Consider the following 8317-nt stretch of genomic DNA (forward strand, 5'->3'; position numbering starts at 1 on the left):
ATACAGGTTTTCACCATTTTGCTTGCACGTGCTGCTGTGGGGAAAGCAAGGTACGCATACCTGCCAACTTTTACGAATTTTTCGTAATTTTTACGAAAATGCGTTTGTCTTTACGATTTTACGATCGTAATCCATTTTTTAAGATTTTTTTTCCTTTTTCAAGTGTTTTTAGTGATTTTTGTCGAAATTCTAGAATTTTTCGCCAATTCAGCGATTTTCGCCAATTGCATCGTCTTTTACCCCCAACTACCGACTACTTCGAATCCAGTAACCTGCGGTTTCTCCCAAATCGCCGATTAACCAGCCAATCCAATGCGCTGAACTTGTTTCTCCGACTATTTTCTTTGGGAACGCCAGATTATTTTTTTCGCGTTCGCTTCAGCAGCAAGGGAATTACTCAGCGAGCGTGGATTGTCGCATTCTGTTTCTGACTCCAAGATTGCTCAGAAATATGCTTGTGCTCGTACGAAAACATCTTCTATTGTGAACGAAATTGCTTGCGATGCACAAAGTAAAACGATAGCTGCACTCCAGAATTTAGCATTTTCGGTGTCTATCGATGGCAGCAACGACAGCGATTGGAAGCTTTACCCCATCGTTGTCACATATTTCTGTGATGTTTCTAATGAAATGAAAACTCATCTTTTGCGTCTTCCATTGTTAAATGGAAACGCTACGGGGGAAAATATTGCCTCCGTGGTAATTAATGAGTTGAAACAACTTAACATCCCAATATCAGACTGCATTTCATTTGGTGCCATAATGATGCTTTAGATGAACTACAGAACCAATTTTCTGCTGCACAGTTTGAAGACTTTGCCAGACTTGATGTCCTCGTTGGTACCTTGAAAAGAATAAAAGAGCTGATGGAACACCAAAATATGATAGACTAGCAAGAGTTTTATGTGCTATTCCCGTAATTCCACACAGTAATGCTGAGTGCGAGAGAGTCTTCAGTGCTGTGAAGAAAAACAAAACTATGTTTCGTTCTTCAATTTCACCAAAAACTCTAGAAAACATTTTAATTGCTAAATGTTATGAGAAAACTAATTGTTATGACAGGAAATTTTCCAAAGAATTTTTGGCTAAAGCCAAAAAAATTCACTGTAAATTCATTGCAATAATTTTTTTGTGTAACATTAAGTTCTTGTTTTATGTTTCCTAATAAATTTTTTAGTTACTACTTAATCGAGATTTACTAATGTAAGTACAATTTTCTTTTTTCTATTTGTATAAATTGTTATTTTTTTAATATCAAAGCATGATATTAATTCTTCGTGTTCTTCTGAATTTTGGAATTCAAACCCAATCAATACCCTCCTGGCTAAGATATCTGATTATAGCTATTTCGACTCATATTCGAACCCAAACAAACGAACTGGTTGTATTTTGTGATTTCCCCTATGTGTAACATGAACATGAGTACGTTTTACTTAGAAAGTCGTCCATGGAGACATTCATTGCCTTCGGCTGATAGATCTCGTTTCCTTTGCCATACTCAAAAAATCTAAAAATTTTTCAAAAAGACTAACAGATGAATATAACAAAATAAAATTAAGTAAATGCATATAAAAAAACTGAAGTAAATGTATATAACGAAAAAAAAAATGAGGTAAAAGCAAAGGGGATGTTTCCATAACCGGCACTTGGCGAAATTGCGGATTTGTTTACATCGGAAGTGAGCGTACGTGCGCCAGAATATGGTAACCCTGATAATTGTTGCAACCCACACAGGGAATTTTCCTGAAGGAGGAAAAGGGAAATTTTCTGTTTACTTTTCGAACATTACGGTAAGAGAAAATAAAGTTTGAAAGTCGCAAATCATTATTAGTTCATATTTTCGCAAAACGTTTATGGGGTTTATTTTTCAAACATTACGGTAAAAGAAAATAAAGTTTTTTATATTTTCGCAAAACGTTTATGGGGTTTTGGGAGTATCATTATTAGTTCATATTTTCGCAAAACGTTTATGGGGTTTATTTTTCGAACATTACGGTAAAAGAAAATAAAGTTTTTTATATTTTCGCAAAACGTTTATGGGGTTTTGGGAGTTAAAAAATGAAGCAAATTATTATTATTAACATAACAAAAAGTTCCTTTTTTAAGTATTATATATGTTATAAATATTGCTATTGCCATGAAGACAAACTGGGCAAAGTTAAAATGAAACCAACAACAACAGCATTTAATTTATTATAGCTTTTTTCTTACTTTTACTAGAATTCTAATGATAAAATGATTAGTGCATTTAAATACATATTAAATGAAAATATTAAAATAAATATGGAGATGCATTAAATATGATTTGGACTAATTTAATTATGTATTCTTACATATATAGCTATGCCCATTTAATTTTTCTCAATAAAAATTATTAAGCTATCCTTATTTTTATATATCTATACATTTTTTAACTCTGCACATAGCTACTCAGAAAGAAAGATATATGGGTAGAATATAAGAAGATAAAAATTATTAATCTTCAAAGTCAAATGGATATAGCTGTAGTATATGATTTCAAAAAAAGTAAATCATTAGAATATTAAGCTGAAAATATAAGTCTGAAGGAAAGAGATTTTTCTTAAATTCAAACTGTGCACAAAACATTTCAGATGCATTCAAACTCTGAACTGGAACATGCTAATTTACTGTTGTGGAACTAATATGAAAATAATATTGTTGACAGTATAGTAGTGTACCACCAAAGAATTTATGCTGGGAGAAGAAGCAAAGCTTCGATGACACCACAAAGCCAAATGATAACTGGTTTAATTTTTACTCTTTTTATGCATAAAATGTCATAGTTGTTAGTATCTCATTAAAATGTATTTTCTAATAATATAATGATTTGCAAATGATGGAAATTTACCTGTCATTAAAGCATTTTGTTCTAAACATGCTTCAGCTTATCAAAGAAGTTAAAGCTATTCCAACCTATCCCCCATATTAAAGTTTTTTTGATTAAATCAGGTTCATGTCTAATGCATCAAAAATATAAATAAACCTTCTTTAGTATTTGTCAAACATCAGTTCTCATGGCCTTAAATTGGATGCAAGATTTATTTCACAAAGTTATGTTTTCACTTATGGGGCAAAACTTTTAAATTTGTTATTTGAATCTGTTACATTAGTCTTTATTTTAAAGAATATATTGTATGTCATATGGCCATGAAGGCAACCTGGTTAAAGTAGAAATGAAATCAAACTTTCTAATTAATGTGATTTGAAGCCATTGTGTTATACTTCGAGGAATATGTTATATGGTAAATATGTGTGCTCATGTTTTTCCTGGAAAGGGCATAACATTTTTTTACAGAAATAAGTTACCAACCTAAATCTATTGCCATGGCAATTAAATTTTTCTGAAAGAGCAGGATTATTTATAAGCCAAGTGCTAAACCTTTGTATTGTTACCCTGATCATGAAATTTTAAATTGTGATTTAATTTCTTTTTTCAGGTTGAACTGCCCTTCAATGAAAGCTTTTGCTCGATGTGTGGCCTGTAATAGCAATAAATGGGACTTTTGTGAACTGAAATCTGTTAGGCTTTCCAAAATCCAGAAAGGTAAAGTTTAACTTTTTATTTAAGCCTAATGTTCTTAAAGTATATTAGAATATCCATAGGTGACATTTGATTATTGTTTAATAAAGACACCATAACAAAATAAGCTGATTGAATCACCAAATTTGTAACTTGTAACTTTTAAATATATCTAGACTGTCTGCTTTAATAAGGAAGTAACATACAGTGCATATATAGTAGTGTTTTGATTTTCATTTATCATTTTATTCTGTTTTAAGTATGAGTTCAGCAATGCTCCAACATAAGGTATTCCAATTTATATGAGCTTTAAGTCATACAGCTCCTTATTTTATTTTGCATATTTATACTTGTTGTTTTGAAATTGTCAATAATTCATAAAATGCTGATGAGCAAAACATTACTATGCCTATATATAAGAATTAGCTTTAATGAAATAAGAAGCATCAAAGTATATGCTAATTGCCCTAAAACTCCATACCCTTCTTCAAAACAGTACTTCAGTTATAACTGTGTTAACAAACGATGCAGTTGTTCAACATTTTTATACACTGTGCTGTTACTTTCATACTTTGGTTCAGGAAAGTAAATGGGATTTGATATTCTATATTTCTTCTTTTTTCCCCACATTATAATTATGAATCGAGTTATCAGAAAAGAATAATTTTATGAAACCATTAGCATCAGAATAACTCCATTTCTTGCACATGTACTTTTTGTTTCCAATGGTGGATGCTTGCCTATGCCGGCATTGGCCACTCCTAAAATCAGATATGGTGATCTATTATGGAGGCACCTAATAGGCAGGCCACCTTTGCCTCCTATGAAGGGACAGATAATTTACATCCATGCCTTGTTCGTTATTCGAACCCGGGTCCCTCAGTATTGTACTCAGGCTTCCCTAATCACTATACCATCCGGGCAGCTACGACTTTATTTTAATATGCTATTTTCTATTGATATGTAATATGAAAAATACATTTTTATTATGTATTTTTTAAAACAAGTGCTTTTTAGTCATTGGTTCTATTTAACTAGAATTCACATGTATTGTTTTATATGCAAAATAAATACAACCCAGACTGATTGGAATCTGACTTCAGAGCTTTCGCTCGTTGCATCTGTCACATAGCTTCAGAGCTGTAACTGTGTTATATTTAATTTTTAGTACTTAAATATTAATTTGTTAAAGTTAAAAAGTAATAAAGCTGAAGAATGTCAATGTGATATATTTCTTAACAATAATGTGCAGTAGTCCCTCTTTAAAAATGGTTTTGATTATCTGCAGACAATAAAAATTGAGAAAGTTATGAAAATTAGATTATTTTGTTGAATTCAAATTGGCCAAATGATAAAGATATACAGTCAAAAGTCGTTAATTCGGACACCCATAATCCGGAATGATCTATAATCCGGACCTCAAAGCTACAAACTTTCTGCGCATGCGTTGCGTTCACGCATGCGCACAGGCGTTTAAGAGTGCGCGTAAGACCTTTACGGCTGCGAATATGTTTGTGCACATGCGCGTTTAATGCGTAACGGAGGTATAAGCTAAGCTAAAATTATCTGATTCAGTTAATGTTGCACATTGCGTTGCTCCTTAATCTTTGAATTGGATCCTGCTTATTATTTTTTGCAGACTTTTAGAACAATTTCATAAAAGTAAGCTTGAACTTTCGATTATGTCAAATAGAATTTCCGATATATATTTACTAATATGTAATTTATATCTACAAAGCGAAAGTATGTTCTGAAATTCGAAATCTGTTTATCAATTTCACGCCACGGATTGGAAGTTGATCTGTCAGCACTATCCTTATCTTCAGGGCAGATGTTTTTATTTTATTTGGCTTATAATTCCTTACTAAGTATAGTATTTCATGTCTATGTACTCCGTCTTTGATATGATTTAAATCAAGTTCCTCGTCATTATAATTTGCTTTCGATAGTGAAGAAAGTGACCCAGAGGTTATTGAAAACGAAAACATTTCCATTGACAAATTAGTCGGTATTCTCAACACAGCAACTATAGGACTTGAACAGTGTAACTTTGTAACTAAACGAGAAATTATGTCTGTTTAATAGAATTAAAGAGAAAGTGTTATCACATGAAACGAAGCAACTTACATTGAAATAAATGTTTAATAAAGTAAACAAATAAATATTAAGCTTTTTCTTTTTGTAAATTTTGATACCCTTTAGATCATAATTGTTCTTTATTTCATAAATTATGGTTTCATATTTTTAATTTTATAATTTCTGCATGCCATCTTACCAGATTTAAACTGATGATCTATAATCCAGAAAAATCGATAATCCGGAATCGCCGAAGTCCCGACGAGTCCGGATTAACGACTTTTGACTGTACTTGCATATAAATCACTTCTGCATATGATTGAAGCTTTACAATATGTGCTTGTTAACTTCAGTTGTCTATAGTATTATTATTATGACAGTTTAACACTTGATATTTGCAGCACATTACCTCAGATTAGAACTATAGGATAAAATGTAGTTGAAAACTTTGGGAGGTTATAAATGAAATAAACGCAGAAGAAATTAACTCAAGCCATTACTATTGTGAATGAATAACAGAGCAGTTAGAAAATTTATTATAATTCAGAATTAATGTTTAGTACTGGCAAAGAGAAAGTGAATAGTGTATTAAGTTAGATAGTTTTCACAATAGAAATATTAACTTAAATAAAAAGAACAAAACTATAAATTTTCCCTCATTAATTATTAATATTTTTATTATGTTTCATTATTAAACATGTTTATTACTTGTGTATCCTGCCAAATAGACTGGCTGCATGGAAGTTTTCATAATTTTCTCTATGTGTGACATGAATTTATGCATCCAAAATGCTAACCTTTGTATGCAACACTCACTCATTTCTAATGCTTTAAAGTCCCAATACTCGTTTAATTTAGCATTTGCAGTATCAGCGTTGTTACACTATGAGTATTACTAATATTTTAATTCAGTGCTGCTTTCTAATTACTTTCACGTTTATTTTATTCAATAAATAAATTAACTAAAATATAAAATTTATTGTGAATCGATTTTGTAATTATTTATGTTTATAATTTTTATCCCTTCCAGCTGATTAGGTGTGCAGAAGCAGCAGACTTGTAAATGTGAAGGAGCTATTTGCTTAGTTATGCAGTAGAATTCACCACCCTGCGGCAAGCTTCATTAAAGCTGTGAACAGCCAAGCTAACCATCTTCAGGGCAAGTAGCTGCATCAAGCAAACCCAGTGACATTCCAAAGAGGAATGTCAGTCAAAATAAAAACTTAATACCTAAATCTCGGAAAATCAGACAATTAAGCCACAAATCTTGTGACCAATTTTTCAGTTGCTGTGCTTAGTGCGATAAAGTTATATGGCAATAAACTGAAAAGCTATGGCAGGTATTCTATTGTACCCTTTAATGAAATCAATTTAAAGCAAGCTTATCATATGATAAGCAAAATGATTGTATCATTGGATGGTAATGATTGCATTGCTGGGTATGCAGGCTATGGTTCTACATGGAGCCAAATGTAATATCTCAGTATGCTGTGACTATTAAAATTATAAATTATGTATTATTACTTCATATTGGTCATTATGTTCCAAAATAAATGCTCTTTTTATATAGAACTATATAAATGTAGAAAATCTGAGAAGTTAATTTTATATGGAAAGCCTTCGTGCAAAATTAATAGCATCTTGTTAATTTCATATATGTTTTGTGAAAGTAATTGCTGCTGAATCTAGAATTAATGCATTATCTGAGATTTGAGACAAAATTTGTCAAATTAGAAGATAGTGAAATAGATAAATAGGAAATGAAACATGAAATTTATATATTTAATATTGAAATAAATATCTCAGTAAAGTGGCTGTATGTAAAGTATAATGATGCAATTTTTATAATTTTTTACTAAAATGCTAAAATTATGTGCTATGAAAATTTTATTTTCATTAATATTTATAATTTTTTCCTCGCAAATTTTTATCCAAGGTGTATATGTTTTAGCTATTTTAGATTTTTCTGTTTTAATGTTAAAAATATCTTCTTTATCAGCATTACATTAAAATCCATCTCATAATCATTTGAAAATGAAGGAAACTTCATTCTTTTCAATAGTTTAAGAATATTTTCATAAAACATAATTATAGAAAAAATGAACTGATACATTTTTAGTTATATATATGTAAAGAAAATTTTTTAGAAGGATCCTTTTTTCCATACCAGAAACATTTCATGAGCTGTAATATGTAATATTAGTTGGCCTAATATGTAAAAGGAATGTTTAATCAAATTATTTTTATTATGCTTTTATAAATATCACTATAATTTTAAGAGTTATTGAATTTAAAAGTGAAAGAAAAAGCTACAGTTATTTCAAGACTCTTTAATAAAACAATTCTTTATTCTTGTATTCTCGTATGAAAATTTTCTGTATATTTAACATAAAATTGTATGCATGTAAATAAATTTTTTAATTTATTATTATCATTCTGTTAGCTTCAATTTTTATTCTCAATAAATTTGATACATATATTTAATATTCAGCTAAGTTTTATTAACCATGACTGATAAGCATTTTAAATTTCATCCTGTCAAAAAATTTAAAATTCCCTTTTTTTCTTGTAATTTTTTCATACACCTCTCATTTTCTGTTTAATTGTAAATATTGCATACTTATAATTTTATAAAGCATAACTTCCCTTCCCTGAAAAAGCACACAGATTCATTCTTAATTTAAAATTCAATTACAAGTC

The 8317-nt window shown here is 30.1% G+C and overlaps 1 long non-coding RNA gene across 3 annotated transcripts; it reads left to right on the plus strand.

Moving 5' to 3' along the window:
* The first annotated feature begins 333 nt into the window (after positions 1-333).
* LOC118180257 (uncharacterized) lies at positions 334-8051 on the plus strand. Of its 3 annotated transcripts, none has more exons than XR_015041980.1 (3): positions 334-1790; positions 3459-3565; positions 6648-8051. It is a non-coding gene; the product is annotated as an uncharacterized LOC118180257 (long non-coding RNA). The 3 variants fall into 3 exon arrangements; XR_015041981.1 differs by lacking the exon at positions 334-1790 and adding an exon at positions 1808-1995; XR_015041979.1 differs by lacking the exon at positions 334-1790 and having other exon boundaries at positions 2002-3565.
* The last annotated feature ends 266 nt before the right edge of the window (positions 8052-8317 follow it).

Source organism: Stegodyphus dumicola, chromosome 7, assembly GCF_044657685.1.
Source record: "Stegodyphus dumicola isolate Sdum_Otavi_A_Nest chromosome 7, ASM4465768v1".
In the NCBI taxonomy this organism is placed as follows: Eukaryota; Metazoa; Arthropoda; class Arachnida; order Araneae; family Eresidae; genus Stegodyphus; species Stegodyphus dumicola.